Below are 20,990 nucleotides of genomic sequence, written 5' to 3'. Positions count from 1 at the left end.
ATAGCTGAAGGACCTTTTTTCCTTTTTTTCTATTTTTTTATATATATTATGACCCAAAAAGAAATTATTTTTCTCTCTTTTTGGCCAAAGGGATAAATGATGAAAGTAGTATAATGGGGAAACTCTAAATTTGTGCAACAAAATGCTTCGATTGTGATGACAACAAGGTTGACAAGTAGTTGATTGCCAAAGGCTGGTGATCGAAGAATGTGGCTCTGATACCAATGTAACGAATAAAGTTCGTATACCTAGTTGAATACACATAATATATGGTATATAAGAATGTCCATAATGGAATATGTAATATAGTATATAAGATTTGAATACAAGTGAGATGATTATTTGACTACAACTGAGCATCTTATAAATAGCTAGGTAGTTACCCTTTCATGAGCGGTCATGTCTATAGAGACATGAATCTTCATGACTAATTATTATTTAATTAATCATTATTCATTATTATTATAATTTACACAATTTGTATTATATATATATATATATATATATATATATATATATATATATATATATATATATATATATATATATATATATATTATTCATAATAATTTACTAGTGGATTTTCGACTACATTGTGTGAGAACATGGACATGAAGTTGAATACGTCTATAACATTCCATCCACAAATATATGGGAAAATAAAGGTAGATAACAATAATTTGGTGCGACGTTTGAATGGATACACTAAGAATCATATAAATAAATAGGATGAAAATATGGCATATATAACACCCTTATACAATATTAGTTTGCACTTCTATTGGTAAGTCCCCATTTGAAATTGTTTTGGATTTTGACACTCTCATATTTAGATATGGAATATGGGTAGAAAGAAAGAGAGAGGGAGGATATTACAAGGGATGTATTAAGGGTAGAATAATTTTTTGAGAAGATAAAGAAGATCCATCTACAAGTACATAAGACACTATAGAAGTAGTAGGAAACGTCTAATGCCAAGCATGGTCAACACATAAAAAATAGGTTATTCATGGTGGGAGACAAAATATGATTGTAGTTGAACAACAAGCAATTATAGGGTCCTATTAAGAAAATGAAGGCTCCATGTCATGATCCCTTTGATATGTTCGGGAAGGTTGGACATAACACCTAGAAATTAGACTAACCCCATACAGGTGCGCTCACTTAATGGTTAATGTAGATAATTTGAAGATCTATGAGGCTTCCATGATAGATCCAGAAGAGGAACATGTCCTATGTTCTACAAAGTATTGGGTGGAAGATGCTCAAATTTTTTTGTAGAGGATGAAACATTGTAGAAAAACCCTAGAACTATAGTACAAGGGTAACATGAGCTTTGGAAAATTAGCTTGCAAGGAAAACTTTGAGGGAAGGATAAATCATACACCTGAGTGGTAGAGGAAAAATTTCCTCACCTCCATTAGTAGGATTTTTTTGGGACCAAAATCCTGTTGGCATTATGACATAGGTTTCGCTCGATGATATAAGTGTTGTCCTTCATGGCAATTCACTCAAGTAGCAGATCACAAGTTCAGGTTCTCAGAATGGTAGAAAATGGCGGGTTCGCAGGTTCCCGTTCACAAAGCTGTGGTCATCGGTAGGTTCCGCAGGCGTGCAGAAAAAATGGTGCAGACATGTTCGCAGGTGTACTGAACAAAAAGTGCGGTCGTAAAGTACACTCACATTCATGCAGAGAAAATCACGTGCACGTGGGAAATCTTATGGATGGTCCATGGTATTTGTCCGACGCTTTTGATCCTATGGTTTTGGTCCGTGGTTTTGCTTCTAAAGTATTGAACCCAGGTTTTTGGTCCCTTGTATTCAGTTTCTATGGTTTTGGTCCATTGTTTGAGTGAGGGCTTATCTATAAAAGGGAAAGGAGATCATTTGGTTGACCACTCATGTGTTGAATATCTTAAGAAGAGCAAGATTTGAAATTCTGGTGATTGGTTGGTGAGTGATAGCTAGATCTGAAGAAACCTGAGTATTATAAGACAGATCTACTTATGGGTCGAGATCTCCGTGGCGCATGATCAGATTAGTAGATCTGATAGTTTGGGGTGTGCTCGAACTCTGAAAATTATCTATACCCGTAGGACCGTAGGTGCGACATGGCGTAGGTGCAAAGAACTGCATACCAGTCAAGGCTCAGGTGCGGAGGCACGCAGGCCAGTCAAAGAGCAGGTGTTGAGGTTTGCAGGTTTTTAGACAGAGCAGGTGCGAAGTTCGCAGAAGTGACACAGTGTGGGTGCAGAGGCCCGCAGATTCGACACAGAGAAGGCGCGGATGTGCGCAGGCTACTATTGGTGAAGTTGCATACTTTTCTTGACATATTTTTAGCTGCTTTTTCTTATTACTGCAGTTCTGAATTGGTGTCTGGTTACTGGTATTGTGTTCTGAGAATTTATTGATTCAATAGTTGCACTAGCAAGTTGGTTAATTGCAGATCTATTTTATGATAGTCATGGATCCAGTTTGAAAATTTATGAAACGAGGTCCTTGAGAGAAAAGAGAAGGTTGTGGCCTTCTACAAGTTGAAGCCTGTGTGCTGGTATAAGACTGCACCAACACAAGATCATTGTAAAAAGAAGTTTGTAAGTGAAAGAAGATAGAGACATATTGCAGTAGGTGGTTTTCACCCAAATTGGGTTTCCACCTTATATCTTGTGTTCTTTGGTGTGACTGTTTGCTCTATTCTTGTTTACTGTTATATGGTTCTGACACACAGATTAATAATCCACATCTGAAGAATATATTAAATTATAAGTCTGGAAGGTATACGCAAGTTTCATTAGTAAGATCTGCAAATATTTGTATAAATTGAAAAGAGTTTGATAATACTGATTCACCCCCCCTCTCAGTATTATTTCCAACAATTGGTATCAGAGCAGGTCCTTCAGGAAAAGCTTGATCGCTTGAAGGAAGATCTATCATCATGAGCAACTACGAGAAAGAAGCATCTATCAGGCCACCAATTTTTGATGGGAGCAACTTCGTCTATTGGAAGGTAAGAATCACTGCTTATCTTCAATCTCTTGGTATAGAAGTTTGGGATATTGTGGAAACAGGATACACATTTCCATCAACAACTCCTACAGATGCAGCTGGTAAGAAGCAGTATGAAACAAATGCAAAGGCTGTCAATACTCTATTAGGAAGTCTTTCTCAATCAAAATTTGTCAAGGTTATGCAGCTCAAAAGCGCAAAAGAAATATGGGACAAGATCGTTTTGAGCTATGAAGGAGATGAACAGGTAAAATGAGCAAAATTACAAACTCTTATAATTCAATATGAAAGTCTCAGAATGCATAATGATGAAAGTGTGGCTAGCTATTTCCTATGCATAGATGAGATCGTAAATTGTATGAAAAACTTGGGTGAAGAAATAAAAGAAGTGGTTTTGGTTGAAAAGGTTCTAAGATCTTTATCTCCTAAGTTTGATTCAAAAGTTTCTACCATAGAAGAAAAGCAGAATCTACAGAGCCTTACCATGTCACAGCTGCACGGAATTCTAACTGCTTATGAAATGAGAAAAGGAGGACCATCAGACAGAAGAGAAGTGGCATTCAAGAATTCGGGAAAAGGAGATTACTATGAGTCAAAAGATGAGGAAGAAGCAAATTTTGTCGAGAACCTCCAACGGGGATCTGGAAGATTCAGAGGTAAGTTGCATTTCAAATGCTTTTCTTGTGGAAGAGTCGGTCATTATGCTGCAAAATGTCCTCATAAAGATAAACTAGACAAAGGTAAGGAACTTGTTAGATGGAATAGAAAACAGAATGTAAAGAAGAAGAGCTATTACACTCATGAAGACAGTGATGGATTGTCAAATAGTGATGATGAAGAACCAGGTAATGATGATAGACTTTTGATGGCTTTTGTAGATGATGATTTCTTGGATGCTACAAATGAAGAAGGGCTTTATGAGGAAATCTCTAAACTTAAAGTTAGTTTAGAGGAAAAGAATATGATTATAGATACTCTAACATTCCAACTTGCTGAAAAAGATAAACACAATGAAGAGTTAGAATGTGAAATTGTGGACATACAAAAGAAATTGAGAAAACAAAAGCCCTTAATCTTAGATTTGCTAAAGGATCTGAAACTCTAGATGAGGTTATCAAAGTGAAGCATTCTACTCTAATCAAGACAGGTCTCGGATATTCTGAAGAAGCATCTCAAGCTCAGAAGCAAGCACAAAAGCCATCCACCTCCAAAAGTTATCTTGATGCAGCAAGGAGAAGTGAACAAGTGGACAATCGACAGCAAAAGCATAATGCAGATCAGCAAGTAAATCGGGGGAAATTTACTTCAAGAATGAACAGAAGCCTCAACAGATCACAGGTAAATCATTCTCAATTTGGCTCAAGAATGGATGGAAACTATAATCATATGGGTGGTAGATTTGATAATCGCAGGAATTTCTTCAATGGCCAATGTTTCTCTTGTCATAACTTTGGTCATAAAGCTACTCAATGTGTTTCCTACAAGACCATCATGACTAGGGAAGCTCAAAAACAAAGCAATATGACAGGAATCATGGAAACAACCTACAATAACTTCTCTGCTCTTGAAAATGAAATAGAATGCTCTATATGTAACAACTTTGGTAATGAAGATTCTGAATGCAGGAGGAGGTTTCGGCAAGCAACTCAGAAGGAGTAAGTTTCATTGAGTTCCAAAAAATGGAAAAAGAAAGAAGCACAACCAGAAAGATGTGGGATAGCCTTATATGTGGAAGGACAAGAAAATCAATGGTAAATCGACAGTGGTTGCTTGAAACATATGATAGGTGATAGAGAGAAACTTCAGTCATATAGTGCCTTAGAAAAGGAAAAGAAGGTCTCATTTGGAAACGACACCCCTGCATACATAAAAGGTAAAGGCTCTGTTCGTTTGAAAGAAAAGGTCAAGGCTACAAATGTTATGTATGTTGATGGCTTAAAGCATAATCTATTGAGTGTCAGTTAGATGTGTGATCGAGGAACGGAGGTAATATTTCGATCAAATGGATGTATTGTTCGTGAGCTTGATACAGGACAAACAGTGATCAGAGGCATTAGAACTCTAGATAACTTATACGTACTCAAGGGAGGACAACAACAATGCTATTTAAGCAAGAATGATGAACACTAGCTATGGCTCAGAAGACTGGGGCATCTTAGCTTCTCTCAGATAAGGAAATCATGCAAATATCAGGCAGTTCAGGATCTTCCTGATATCAGAATTCCAGATAATACAATATAAAAATCATGTCAAATTGGTAAGCAAACTAGAACTAATTTCTCTGAGAAGGAAGGATCAACTAGCATGCCACTTGAACTTTTCCACAATGATATATGTGGTCCAACTAGGAAGAGGTCACCTTGAGCAGAAGAGTATTTCATATTGTTCATTAACGATTTTTCAAGGATGTGTTGCATAGGACTCACGAAGTATAAACATGAAGCCTTCAAAAAGTTCAAGTCATTTAAAGCTTTGGTTGAAAACCAATCAGATCGCAAAATCAAATCCCTCATATCTGATCGAGGAGGGGAATTTACCTCAGATGAATTTTTTTGATTTTTGTGAAGAACATGGAATAAGAAGGGAATTTTCTGTTGCAAGGACTCCTCAGCAGAATGGAGTTTTGGAAATGATGAACAGAATAGTTCAACAAATGGCTCGTGCTATGCTTGATGAATCTGGGACTCCTGCAACCTTTTGGGGTGAAGCCACATTTGCCGTTATTACTATTCTCAACAAGACAAATGTCTGGGTAAACAACACTCAGACTTCTCATGAACTTTGGTACGATAAGACTCCCACGGTAAAATACTTCAAAGTTTTTGGAAGAAAATGCTGCATTAAAAGGACTGATGAAAATCTTGGCAAGTTTGAACCTAGAGCAGATGAAGGCATCTTACTTGCCTACTCTCCCCACAACAAAGCTTACAAATGTTATAATAAAAGACTTGGTAAAATTGTTGAAAGCATTGATGTGGTGGTTGATGAAGAAGGAAACACTCCTAGGCAGGTAAAATCTGAAGACTTCGAAGATGGCGAAGACTATCCATCAACATCAAATGAGATTCATGATGAAGAAGAAACCCATGAAGCACCAGAAGAATAGATAAGGATAGAAGGAAAGACTCTATTAAGATACGTTCAGAAGAATCATCCAAAATCTCAAATTTTGGGACAGAAAGAGGCAGGTGTACAAACAAGGAGAACCATTTTAGAAGCTTCAAGTTATCTAGCATTGCTGTCCTCCACTGAACCATAGAATGTAAGAGAGGCTTGCAAAGATGAATGTTGGGTCAAGGCCATGGAGGAAGAACTCGAGTAGATTGAATAGAATAATACTTGGGAGTTGGTTCCTAGACCAAAAGATAAAAATGTCATAGGGACAAAATGGATCTTCAAAAATAAGCTGAATGAAAATGGGGATGTGGTTAGAAACAAGGCGAGACTTGTTTGTAAAGGGTATGTGTAACAATAAGGCATAGACTTTGAAGAAACATTTGCACCAGTTGCTAGACTTGAGGCTATAAGGATGTTCCTTGCTCTATCTAGCTTTTAGAAGTTCAAAGGGACATGAAGTCTGATTTCCTGAATGGAGACTTGGAGGAAGAAGTATATATTGAACAACCAGATGGGTTTATTCTTGGAAATGATCCAAAACTTGTATGCAGACTCAAAAAGGCTCGCTATGGGCTTAAACAGGCTCCTAGGGCGTGGTATTATCGGTTGGACAAGTACCTCCATCAACAAGGTTTTATAAAAGGATCAACTAATAGCAATCTATATATAAAGGTTGATAATGAAAAATTGTTAATACTTGTTGTGTATTTTGATGATATCATCTTTGGCAGCAATGAAGAAGACATGAGTCAAAACTTTTCCTTGGTGATGCAAAAGGAGTTTGAAATGTCCATGCTCGGTGAGCTCACATATTTCCTTGGTTTACAAATCCAACAAAACGAAGATGGTATTTTTCTATCACAAACAAAGTATCTCAAGCAGATCTTGAAGAAATATAGGATGGAGGATTTGAATCCAGTGTGTACCCCTATGGTGACAGGATGCAGCCTCAACGCAAATGACGAATCGACAACAGTACATCAACCAACCTATAGATCCATGATTGGTAGTCTTCTCTATCTAATAGGTACCTGACCAGACATCATGCATGCAGTGGGAATAGTTGGAAGGTTTCAGGCAAATCCAAAAGAAACTCATCTTCAAGCAGTTAAGAGAATTTTCAAGTATCTTCAAGAAACTCAAAACTATGGCTTATGGTATCCTAGAGGTATAGATCTCAAACCTCATGCATACACAGATGCAGATTGGGCAGGAAGCATGGATGACAGGAAAAGCACTAGTGGTGGTGCATTCTTCATGGGTCCTAGATTAGTATCTTGGTTTAGCAAGAAACAAAGCTCTATTGCATTATCTACAGTTGAAGTAGAATATGTAGCTGCTGCATCTTGCTGCACACAACTCCTTTGGATGATGCAAACATTGCAAGACATGCAAATCACTTGTACTCCACCTATCTCCATCTTCTGTGATAATGCAAGTGCAATCAGTATTTCAAACAATCATGTCATACATTTAAAGACTAAACACATACCAATCAAGTATCACTTTCTCTGGGAACAACTGCTTGAACAAAAGGTCAAATTGGAGTATGTTCCCTCTAAGGAACAAGTTGCTGATATCCTCACCAAACCACTGCCCAGGGAGACTTTTGAATATCTCAAACAAAAGCTGGGGGTAGTTGATGCATCATCTTATTGTTGAATCTTGTCTGTTTTAGAGATTTTTGGTTGTAGGTGAGTTTCATATGGGGTATACGCGTACATATGCTAGTTTATGTGGGTATAGTTGACTTGAAGAAGAGAAAGGATGAAGAGTCCGATATGGGTCTATCAGAGACAATCTGGCACAGGTTTAGGGGGAGCATATATTCTTCTAATAATGCATCATTCGCATTATCATAAGAAGATCTTGGCTCAATTCTTCGGTTGTCTTGATTTTAGGAGGAGCAAGTGAAAAAGGAGAACATGGATACTGATCTGAATAGTGCTTGACAGATGCTACTAATATTTTTTCTCTATCTTTCTTTTGTCAAGATCTTGCCTATTTCTCAGGGGGACCTTGGACAGCTCATTAGAGTTGAGACTTCAGCATGCATTCAGGGGGAACATAACCCTTTTTCCTTGATGTCAAAGGGGGAGGAAAGACCTTGAGTGACTTTGGGGGTTGCCATCAAGTCCAAAGGGGGAGATTGTTGGCATTATGACACAGGTTTCGCTCGATGACATAAGTGTTGTCCTTGATGGCAATTCACTCAAGTAGCAGATCGCAAGTTCAGGTTCTCAGAATGGTAGAAAATGGTAGGTTCACAGGTTCCTGTTCATAAAGCTGTGGTCATCGGTAGGTTCCGCAGGTGCGCAGAACAAAAGGTGCGGACATGTTCGTAGGTGTACTAAACAAAAAGTGCAGTCGTAAAGTACACTCACTTTCATGCAGAGAAAATCACTCACACATGGGAAATCTTATCGATGGTCCATGGTATTTGTCCGAAGCTTTTGATCCTATGGTTTTGGTCCGTGGTTTCTAAAGTATTGAACCCAGGTTTTTGGTCCCTTGTATTGGGTTTCTATGTTTTTGGTCCATGGTTTGAGCGAGGGCTTGTCTATAAAAAGGAAAGGAGATCATTTGGATGAGCACTCATTTGTTGAATATCTTAAGAAGAGCAAGATCTGAAATTCTGGTGATTGGTTGGTGAGTGATAGCTAGATCTGAAGAAACCTAAGTATTATAAGATGGATCTACTGATGGGTCGAGATCTCTATGGTGCATGATCAGATCCGTAGATCTAATAGTTTGGGGTGTGCTTGAACTCTGAAAGTTATCTATACTCGCAGGACCACAGGTGCGACACAGCGCAGGTGTGAAGAACCGCAGACCAGTCAACGCTCAGGTGCAGAGGCATGCAGGCCAGTCAAAGAGCAGGTGTGGAGGTTCACAGGTTTTTGCACAGAGTAGGTGTGAAGTTCACAGGAGTGACACATTGTGGGTGCGGAGGCCCATAGATTTGACACAGAGAAGGCGAGGATGTGCGCAAGCTACTATTGGTGAAGTTGCGGACTTTCCTTGAAATATTTTAGCTGCTTTTTCTTATTACTACAGTTCTGAATTGGTGTCTGATTACTGGTATTGTGTTCTGAGAAGTTATTGATTCAGTAGTTTCACAAGCAAGTTGGTTAATTGCAGATCTATTTCATGATAGTGATGGATCCGGTTTGAAAATTTATGAAATGAGGTCCTTGAGAGAAAAGATAAGGTTGTAGCCTTCTGCAGGTTGAAGCCTGCGTGCTGGTATAAGACTGCACCAACACAAGATCATTATAAAAGGAAGTTTCTAAGTGAAAGAAGATAGAGACATATTGCAGCAGGTGGTTTTCACCCAAATTGGGTTTCCACCTTATATCTTGTGTTCTTTGGTGTGACTGTTTCCTCTATTCTTGTTTACTGTTATATGGTTCTGACACACAGATTTAAAAACCACATCTGAAGAATATATTAAATTATAAGTCTGGAAGGTATACGCAAGTTTCATTAGTAAGATCTGCAAATATTTGTATAAATTGAAAAGAGTTTGATAATACTGATTCACCCCCCCCCCCCCCTCTTAGTATTATTTCCAACAAATCCTCCCAAAATGGGTAGGTATGCTCCAAGTTAGATTATTATATTATTTTTCATCTGTAAAGATGCTTCCATAGTGGAAAAAAGGAGAAATCAACTCATATGATCATTTTTATCGTGGATTCTGAGTTTGGAGATTAAGGTTTGAAACCTTCTAGAAGTACTTTGAGGAATAAAATGATATTTTTTTTTTTTGGGTGGGGGGGGGTGGTAATAATTTATCCCCTAAGTTCCATACACCCTAGGTATTTTCTACACATAGATACCTTTTGAATGGCAAAATAATTACCTTAATTAGAGTATGTATGAAAAAATTGTTTAGCCTAGCAGTTGACCTTCCTATATTAAGCACCATGATTTGAGAGTATGTCATGTCAAGCCCCATTATTCATGGAAAATAGACTAGTGACATGATTAATGATGAGGAAGACTCTAGAGAGTTAATATTATAACTCTTAATAAGAATTAAAGGAGTCAAACTTAACCACTAGTAGGATATCAAGCTATGTTATAATGAAGCCACTAGGAGGAAAATGTGTTCCATTTTATTCAAGTGGATTTATGGATGTGCAAAGTACCCAATAGTGGATAGGGAGATAGAAAAAAAAGAGAGGCTTTGGGCACTATAACAACCCATGGGCAGTAGGCCCCACTTATTTGTACATGCAACCATTTCCGTTCAAAGAAAGAGAGCAATGCAGCCTCACCTTCTAGTGGGATTTCTCTCGAAAGTGATTTTTAGATCATATTTTATGTTATGTTAGTTTGTGAATGATCATTTCATTTGTTCTCTATTTTATCCATAGATATAATTTGCATGCATACTACACTAGTATAGATCCATCTTAACTCTGAATCTACCAAGCGATGGGAGGGATCAAGTCTCTTAAGACACAAACCTTTTTTTGGGTGAAATTTTTTGGAAAAGCTCTGTATCCCAAAAGATTTGATTCCTATTAATGTGGTACATCAAATGTTAAGACAGATCTATGCCAATTATTTGTAATATTGTTTATATATATTTAAACTTCACATCTATGTATACAAAAATATTCTTAGTTTTAATTTTATTAAATCCACGATAATACATACAACTACATCTATATTTACATTTATATGTGTTTTCCATTTTACTTCAACCTATTTTATAATTTTTATAAATTCAATTTTTAATGTGATATGGTGCAAGAGCATTAGCCTAGGTGAACAATTTGTTTACAACTCAATGGAGCCACAAATATTTTAGAAGAAGAATTTTTTTTTGTTGTTATGTATAAATTAGAAATTAGGAAAATTTGATGTAAGGTGAGATGTCATAGTTCTAGGACATTTAGCTATTTGAATATTTTACCCAAATGGGCTTATGTAAAAATAAGAGGTGTTAGGTTAGTTGTAATGCAATTTTAAAATGCTAGAAAAATGTCCAATTTTCTCTTTGTCTATCAAAATATTTTTCTTAGCATTGTTAGTGTACATAAGGTATTGTGTAGAAAAGGGGAGAAATTCCCTAGCCATTTTTTTTATAAGGAATTCAAATAGGTAATCTGTAAATTTTGTGTAGATAGTTTCTTTGATAATGTAAGATTGAACGGTTATGAGATTAAGAAATATCTTTAAGTATTTGTGAGCCTTTTGCATAATTTATTTTCATTCTAACTCTATCGATTTTAGAACTCGGCATGAAAGCATGAATTCATATTGACCCTTTGTATTTTTGAAGAATCGATGGAGCAAAAGTTATTTTTTTGTAGGTCCTCATTGTGTTCCACATATAGTCATTATTTAATTAGTCAGGAGAGCCCTCAAATATATTTATTAGTCTATTGTTAACTCTATGGAAAGACTAGAGTCCAAATCCTTGGGTTGCACACTGTTATAATGGGTGTTCCTTGAAATTTGAGTTTAAAGTCTTAAGGAATCATTAATATCCCAATGTGAATTTAGAGAGGAGAAGGGATTAGATCCAAGAGGGATCTTCTAAGAGCATTGGAGTATAACAATGGATTTCAACAAGGTTTAAATTTTTGACCAAATGAGAGGCCGACCAATCACATATATCATTCTGAGCTTAGAGCTATTAGGCTTTGTTTGAGTTTAACAAAAAAAATAATTGAACGAGCTAACTAGATGAGCTTTACTAGTCAGAGGTCAGGTCGAGTGTCATTAGACAACACATGGAGGGTGGCAGCTCCAACTCCCTAATCAGATAAAGGTAAACAATGAACTTTGGCAGTGTGTTTTAAGTGGACCATGAACAATTTCAATTGATATATGCTTATAAAAAAGTCAAATGGAAAGGAAAACCAAGAAGGGTTTACGTTGAGTAGTTTAACTAATGCCAAGATGACGTTCACATTCCATTATGATAGAAGGGGTTTAAATTTATAAGATATATAAAGGATAGGGGCTGCTATATAACAAGGTGTGTATGGTATCATGAACTTGTTTCATATGGAGCCATATTTAAACAAGAAATAGTTCTCACAACATTATCTTAGATTTGGGAGCTATTTTATTTTAAAAGAGAAAAGGTCTTCCACCAAGGGCTTTTGAGGTGTGTGTGTGGAGTTTTCGTTTTCACATAGCAAGTGGAACTTGAGAAAGGAAAGGCCACCACCATACAAATACCAAAGGAAATTCCTAGGCATATAAAGTAGGCCGCTAGAGGGGTTTTCTATCATTGTCGTATCAGATGCCTTTTTTCAGGATAAAAATATCATTTTTAGAAGTTTTTTTAACATTCAGAAAGGGAAAACAATTTTTACGTTTAGAATTTGATTTTACAGTAAAAGTAAAACTTCTCAAAAATTTGGTTAGCTTTCTATTGCTTATTTTTTATAACTTTTTCATTCACATTTGATATGTCAACCTAGAAATTTTTTGACTGTGTTTTCTTTAAAAATCAAGGGATTCATAAAAAGTCATGTTTTTTTGCACTAGTGTATTCTTTCTTCACCTTCTGTTTTTGAAAAAAAAATGTGTTGCAACAATCTAGATAGACTCTACTTCGATATGACTATATTTACGAAACCAACAGATGCACATCATAATTACTAGAATTTTTTGAATTGAACCAATATGAAAAAACTACATATTTTGAAGATGTTTAACATAGTGCCATGTTTCTCAACATATTAGTTAAAAACTAAAAAACTAAAAACTATCCATTAAATAAGATAGACCAACGTAAGTCACCATAACTTTTCGATAGTTTTTCACAGTTTATTTTGGAATATACAAAATTTTGATTTCAGTAAATCATAATGACCTTCATAATTTTTTTGCACACATTTGACTAGAAAATTAGTTAAAATTAGCAAATATCTATGAAATTCCATAAAATTTATATCTGCTAAAAGTAGATTCAATTCTATAAATGTTGGTATTGGTTCTGAAAGTAAATCACTATATTTGATGGACTTTAACCATTTCGAACATGGAGAAAGGTGACCAAAGCCGAATTGTTGTGGAGTTACAGGTTTTCAACCGAACAAAATAGTTCTATCGAATAAAAAAAAGTTCAGCGAGATTTTTCCTTCTAATGAACGAAAGTTAAAATAAATATGTTTTTTTCGACCAAAAATTTCTAAAATTCTGGTCGAACAATTTTAAAAAGTTCTGCCAAAATCCCTGTCCATATTTTTTGTCAGCCGCAAAATTGAAACGGTGCGACCTTTCGATATAATTGTTTCGGTCGAACGCTATAAATAAACTCAACTGAAACATTATTTTTTCTCTCACATTACTCATGTGCAACTTCTGAATTCCAAACTTCTTTGCATCTAGTTTTTGGACAAAAAAAATTGGTTGGATTGTTAAAATGAATTTTGTGGGTTGAGCTTTGAAATTAAGCCTTTTGGGCTGAATTTTGAAAGTGAGCTTTTTGGGTTGAATTTTGAAAGTGAGTTTTTTGGGCTGAATCTCGAAAGTGAGTTATTAGGCTAAGTTTAAAAGGTGATTTTTTTATTTTTTTATTTTTTTTTTTTTTCTGGATTCTAAAAATTAGTTTTTTTGGCTAGGTTTTGAAATTGACTTTTTTAGGTTTCATTTTAAAAAATTACGTAGATTGAATTATCATTGGAAATCAAAGAAATTTCAAGAAAAAATATGATCGAATAAGAGGCATTGAGGCTCATAGAGAATAATAGAGAAGCTATTACAAAAGAAAGAAACAATAATGCTTAAATATTGAAAGGACAAATCAATCTCAACAAGAAGTTGAACAAGCTATGTAAATGTAAATATTATAAATTATATTTAATATTTAATATTGTATTTTGGAATTTAAATTTTATTTGATGAAATAATTCGAAAAACATTTTTCAATGTAAACAGAAAGATATTTTCCTCATAACATTGATCATGAGATTGAAAATGTTGAAAGGAAAAGTGAAAAAGAAAATGAACCAATGATTGATGATGTTGTTGAAGATGTTAAAAGAGATTCAAGTGAAGAAGTTGAATCACCCTTTGGTATTTATATATATGCCATGTATTATTGAAATTATACATATTTATTAGTTTCAATTTCATGAACTATATTTTTAAATTTAATTATTTAATGTATATTTATACTCATTTACATTAAATTCCCATATGTACAGATGAAATCAATATGATGATGATATGTTAGAAAATGTCGACACTAGTGCATATGGAGATAAAATAAATTACCATGTTATACGATATCATGTTAAGCTCACTGTTGGTAAGTTATTCAAAGATGAAAATGTGAAAGTTCAAGCTCAAATTTTGAGAGGTCTCTTAACATAAAATAAACTAAAAGAAGCTAGAACACTATTGGGTATTTGAAAATCAACGAAAAATAAAAATGTGAAGGAAAATGTGATTCGAAATACAAATAGTGCTCTAAAATAAATTGGAATATCTAGAGAGAAAAGTGATCTAGATGCACACAGAGCAATACAAATGGTGGCGGTTTCATCAAGTACTAAAGAAAATTGTTTGGTAAAATCTATGGAAAAAGCATTAGAGACCTCACGAAAACATTGCACAAACATAGGAAATTTTGATTGAAAATAGATATAAATGATGAGATTTCTTGTTGGAAAATTATTTGTAGGCAACCATACAAATATAGACTTGGAGAAGATGTTAAAAAAATAATATATGAATATTGGATGAAAAATTCACGTGTTTCACAAAAAGTAAGGGATGTGATGCGGCGAAGAATAACACAAAATTGGTATGAAGAACATGGAAAACATATCTTGGACACCACCTAGATAGAGTTGTTCAATAATTTCATAGAAGAATCATGGAATTAATGTCTCAATCAGTACTTTTGTGCAACAAAAACCATGGTATGTTAAACTGATCATTGTATGAGTCACTTGTTGTTGTCATTATCATGTGGAATTTCAATTATATTATGACACTTTCCTTAATTTTGGTAAATTTTTTTGGAGAATTCACATCCTCCTTCCACTATCCATGATTTCATATCAAAAATTCTATGTGGAAGAGAAAATCATGAATTATTTTACCGAAATAAATGTGTTGGTGGTAAAAAATGTGATCATTGTGGAAATTTGAATTTGTTTCACAACAAATATCCTATTGATATTCATGATCAATCATTGTCCAACATAAAAGTGAAATGGAAGAGATGTGAATATATTCATACATCAATTCATTCAAGTAGTGGTACACATGCTAAAAGGATTTATTTACAAGAAGAAGAAATTTATGTGATAGAGTTTTTGAAGAAGTTTGAAACAAAAGTTTATAAATACATGAGGAATTCTAATAGAGCTCGATGGCAGGATCTGCAATTCAAAAACTCCCATGAATTTTATCCACGAGAGACCATTTTGTCAATAGTTGACTTTGGAGAAAATTACACATTTGTTGCACAAAATGAGATACAAGGTGAATATTATCATTCTGACTAATTTTTTTATGCTTTTTCATGTTCTATATAGAAACAATGAACAAAATTTTGATCATATAGAAAGCTCCAGTGAGAATCGAAATGTTATTAAAGAATTTCATTTCTATATTAGCGATGATCATACACATGATACACATTTTATACAACATTGCTTCAATAAGATTTATGAATCATTGAAAGGTAGAGGAATAAAATTCAACAAACATTGGATATTGTCAGATGGATGCACAGGTTAATTCAAATCATCATGATCATTCTTTTGGTTGTGTCATCTTCATATGAAAGCCAACATTAAACATTGTTGGAATTTGTTGAGACTGGTCATGGAAAAGGAGAACATGATGGTGTAGGGGCATGTATAAAATGAGCACTTCGAAGATATCAAATGGACCAATCTGCAAACTGACTTGTCTCAGTTGAACAATATGTTCAATGGTACATTTATGCACTAATCTATTAGACTAACCCATCAAGGGAGGTATGTAGGTATGCAGATATACATTAACTTGTATATATTTTTTTATATATGATAATTTTTATTAGTTTCCTAATTTTAAACACTTATAAATTATATAGTTTAAATAATTGATCAATGATTATCTTTGATATATAAATTGTATTTTATATAACATATTTAAATTCTTGTTTGAATTTACTATAGGGTTTTCTGGCATATTGGAGTCCAAGATATAGATAGATCGATTACATATGACACTGAAACAATAAACGGGACTTGAAATTTCATTCAGTTAAAACAAAAGAGTATTAAAATGCCTTTTCATTTGATAAAAGAAAAGAATCTTGTTTTTTTCCTGCTTGCATAGAGGACACACAATGCGATGATGTTTGTGAAAACAATTTGTATGTAAAATATCGAAAACATAAATAACTTAATACAAAGTGGAAAATGCCAATTGCAAGCTTCGAAGAGATGGATTCAGAGGCGACTATAGTGTCATCCAAAGGTGATCAAGTTTATGATCTTGTTAGAGAAGGTAAGATTTCAATTTCTTTCAAAGGATATATATATATATATGTTTTATGTTTTTTAAATCATTGTGTATAAGTATCTAGATAATAGTTAAAATATAGATATAACTAGATAATAGAATAAAGTACACGTTGATAACTAATTTCTTGTTAATTATGATCTGAATTTACACTTTTTTTATTGTTTAGGATATGTCTTTGTTGTAGTTGCACCCATTAACAACATATAAAATATCAAGTATTATTTGATGTGGTGCACTAAATGAAAGGTAAAGTTATTGGAAGACTATAATGATAAAGGTTTTATATATGAAAGAGAGTATATTATACTAAAAGGTTATTTTTTCCAAGAAACTCATCAAACTGAGAGTCATGTTTACTTTAAAGACTATCAACCTAATGCCATAATTTGTCAATATAGTCACTTGGTGTGTGCAGCGTGCATAAATTTGATAGAAGTTCAATCAAGAAAAAAATCGAAAGTTAAAAAATGGAGAATGTCAAAAGATGACCATTAATGGATCATTGAGGACAAAATTCCATTAGAATTTTTTTAATTGAATTTTCCAACAATATTTCTCCTTGTATTCATCTTTGAGAAAGAGTTCAAGTACATTTCTAGCCTTTCCTTTGTGCACTCTTAAGTTGAACATTCAAGCTAGTACTAAGTATGGAATTTTTTTTTTCATTAATATGGTTTCTTTTTTGTTAAGTTAAAAAGAAATTCAGAGATCCCAAATATGACTATAATGTAAGGATGTAACATATCACAAATTTTCTTGTTTGTTGTTTATTGTACAACTATCATGTTTGCATTGCATTTTTTCTTTTTTATGGATGATCATTTCATATTTTCAAACACTTTTATTACTATCTTAGTAACATTATTTAATTTATTAAAATCACATTACCATAAACAAATGCATTATTATTACATACAATTAATTATTTAAAAAATCATTTTATTGTGTTTGTCTTATACATGTAGTGCATACAAAACCTATTAAAACTAACAATGCATGCTCCACGCATAGCATTTAATACATTTTTAGGTTATATGAATGTTTTAGACATCTACAACACTATAAGATTCGTGAATGCGAAATTTACCATGTTTTGTAATTTGCAATTTTTGTAATTTTACAAATTTACAAACATTGTTACCAACTTAAATGTAAAATGTTCAAGCATAAAACCGTGCATCATGAAAAATGTAGCATGTTTTAAATAATTTTTATTGTTGATTAAACTCACAAACTATAACTTGAAACCTTACATCAAAAAAAAGTTGGACGTTAACTAGAAGAACCAAGCAATGTTTGATCCATGAAAACTTTGGTGGGTAATAATGAAATCGAAAATGGCCCATGCATTCTACTTATCATTTAATTTGAAACAAACATCACTTTAAAACATGGTATGGAGAATATGTAACTATTACAAAGGTTACTACAAAGGATATCAAAAGATGGGTAGCAACTTTATATTAAAAGTTAAGTATCAACACACGTCCATAGTAGCTCTTCTATACAAGATGATGATATATTCATGAATGAAGAATGTATACCATATTTTATAATGAAATTTTAGGTTATGATTGTTTTATACATATACACCATTATAAGATTCATTCAAATGCAAAATGTACAATGTTTTATAATTTTTAATTTTAAGTTATTCATTAAATAACTTGACAAAACAACTTTGAACAAAACCTGAGAATCATCTACTAACATTATAAGAATCATCATGCAAAACGTATTGTTGGACACCTAATCCTCTATGGGTTGGTGTAGAATGTGAACAGCCATGAGAGTCCAAGAGACCTTGGGATGTGGAACCCAATGGTCACACGAATGTACTATAAATGTATATCACTGTCAATAATAAACACACTCTCATGTTTTATCATTCAACTTCTGTTGCTACCATGTATGTGTTTAACATGGTATCAGAGCAGGCATACTCCTGCCCTGCTCCAATTTGAGACACTTGTGTTGTGGCATATCTGTGCATGTCAGTTTTGCATTCCTGCAGATAGAACTATGATTATTGTGTGCATGCCTATTTCATGCCACACACTGTCAGGCTAACCTCTCTCAGCTAGATTTGTACTGGGTTCTCTATCGACTGTCTTAAACAGTAAAAATGCAGCCACCTGGACTCTACACCTGAGCACTCTACCAAAGGTATTTATTGTTTAGTCATAACTCCGTTTCTTATGTTCTTCTAATTGTCGTAGCTCTACCAGCCCCTGTAGAAACTTCCTCCTTATTCACTCTAACAGCACTACGTGTCTATTACTCTTCCTCCATGCCTGTCTTTCCCGTCACATCATTTCCAAGCTGGTCAGACCTACCCAACTAGTTTTTTTCATAATTCTCTATGTGTTCACTGCATTATTCTATGGCTTTGCGTTTTGTTGATTGAGCGTTGAATTGCATGGTTTTTGGTAGCTCAGTCAGGGTTTCATGTGGGGACAAGATCTTATGAAGTGCATGGCCAAACAATTATTTATCGTGATGAGCAACAACAAATTACATGCATGGCGCATCATAATTCCGAGCATATTAAGCAAACTACAAGGCCTCATATTTCTTTATCTATCTTCACCACAACTGCTATTCATCACCCCAGCTTGGGCTTCTAAAATAATACATTAAAGTTGCAGTGTATAATGCCATCAGAGCACTAATTGGATGGAAGAGTAATAGATGGAGTCTTCATTTGTTGTCAGACTTCTCATATCTCATGCAACTTTTGCGGAAGATCCAAAATGGTAAAAGTATTTGTTGCGTATCTCTTCGTATCTCGATGATGAGGTGAGTTTATTACAAATTAGGTTTCCAAATTATGGTAATACCGAGTAAGCAAAATTCTTGTACAATTAATTTCTCCACTAGATTGGCTGCAACTTAATGCTTGACATTGTCAAAAGTTGCATTGTGTGGTGATTTGTCTCCAACCGAAAGCATTCTCTGATGTGGAAATCATCCGAGTATCATTTTGGAGATGGGTATTATAATCATGCTGAAAAGTAATGACAAATTTTTTTACAAATATTGTGTCTGAATCCACATATCTTCACACCCATGCATTTGAGTCCAAATAGCATTCTGCTTCACCAATCTATAGCAGCATCAAAGACAGACTTTGCCCCGTCAATATCACCTGCCTTCTCTGATACTAATGTAGCAACAGTTCCAGGTCAGTGTTTTATTTCAGTTATGCACTCCAAATATTCAATAGCAACCTGATAATACCTCGTAGTTGCAGTAACTTGGGCACGTAAAATTTCTTCTGCTATCTATGTAATGCACTGAACATTTGCATAGTTGTTATTATTGGTACCTCTTGGTTCTTCTACAAACTGATCAAAAATTCGTATGTGCTCAACATCTATCCTCATATCTTCAGGTGTAGCCATAGCCACCAGTAAAATAGCCTTTTCAGTCCCAAATGTTTCATAAGCCCATGCTCTCACACTCCACATAAATTTGATGCTACCATGCCATTGTTGGAAATTAAAATACTTCGGATTGGTTTGTTTCCACCAAGTGCATAGCAAAAATCATTAATTTGAGATAAAACTGTTGAAGTCCTCATTGCAGCCTTCCCCCATATTACCTTCCCCCATATTATCTTTGTTATTTCCTAAGACACCTTGAAACCAACAGACTTATTATGCCCCTCAGAGACTTGAGAGATCTCCTTGCAATCTCTCTACTGCTTGATTAGATTTGTTCTCTTTGATTAACAATGATGCCTGAAGTAAAGTCAGTCTCACGCTATTTAGGAACATGTTGACAAGGGTCAATACAATTTCCCGATCCTAATATAACTTGTTTTCATTCAGTAACAGTAGTGCACGATTACAGTAAATTGCTTCCTTTTGTCTAGCAGAAAGCTTATACACAAGGCTATCAGCAAGTTGCAATCCTTCAACTCCACCACTCTTGTCAATTGATTTTTCAAACTTCTTTAATCCATCAAACAAATCCTTGGAACCCTTTAGTGCGATGAGATTATTTGTTGCAACTGCAATTGATGGAGCATCAACTAGCTTCTTTTTTAGAATATTGTTATAGGTTGTCATTACATCCCCATCTTTTCTAAATAAAAGAACATGCTGCATTATATGCCATCTAAAAGCTACTATTCCAAAAGTAGTCAGAAGTTTCATGAAGGCCTAACTCTCCAACGATTATCCCATTTATATGAGTATTAAGAGAAGATTGTTTTCTTTGAAGAAAGTGGCAAGTTCAAATAATATAGGTTCGAACCCAAGTCCAACCATTTATATATATGAGAATTCAAGTCCTGTCCATGACATGGTGCGATAGTTGTTGAAGTTTTGATATCCGTCATTTTTGCTTTGAAAGTGAAT

The sequence above is a fragment of the Pinus tabuliformis genome, chromosome Q (genome assembly GCF_031772625.1).
Source record: "Pinus tabuliformis cultivar Carrire ecotype Pingquan chromosome Q, CPIR1, whole genome shotgun sequence".
In the NCBI taxonomy this organism is placed as follows: domain Eukaryota; kingdom Viridiplantae; phylum Streptophyta; class Pinopsida; order Pinales; family Pinaceae; genus Pinus; species Pinus tabuliformis.
This window is presented reverse-complemented; position numbering follows the sequence as displayed.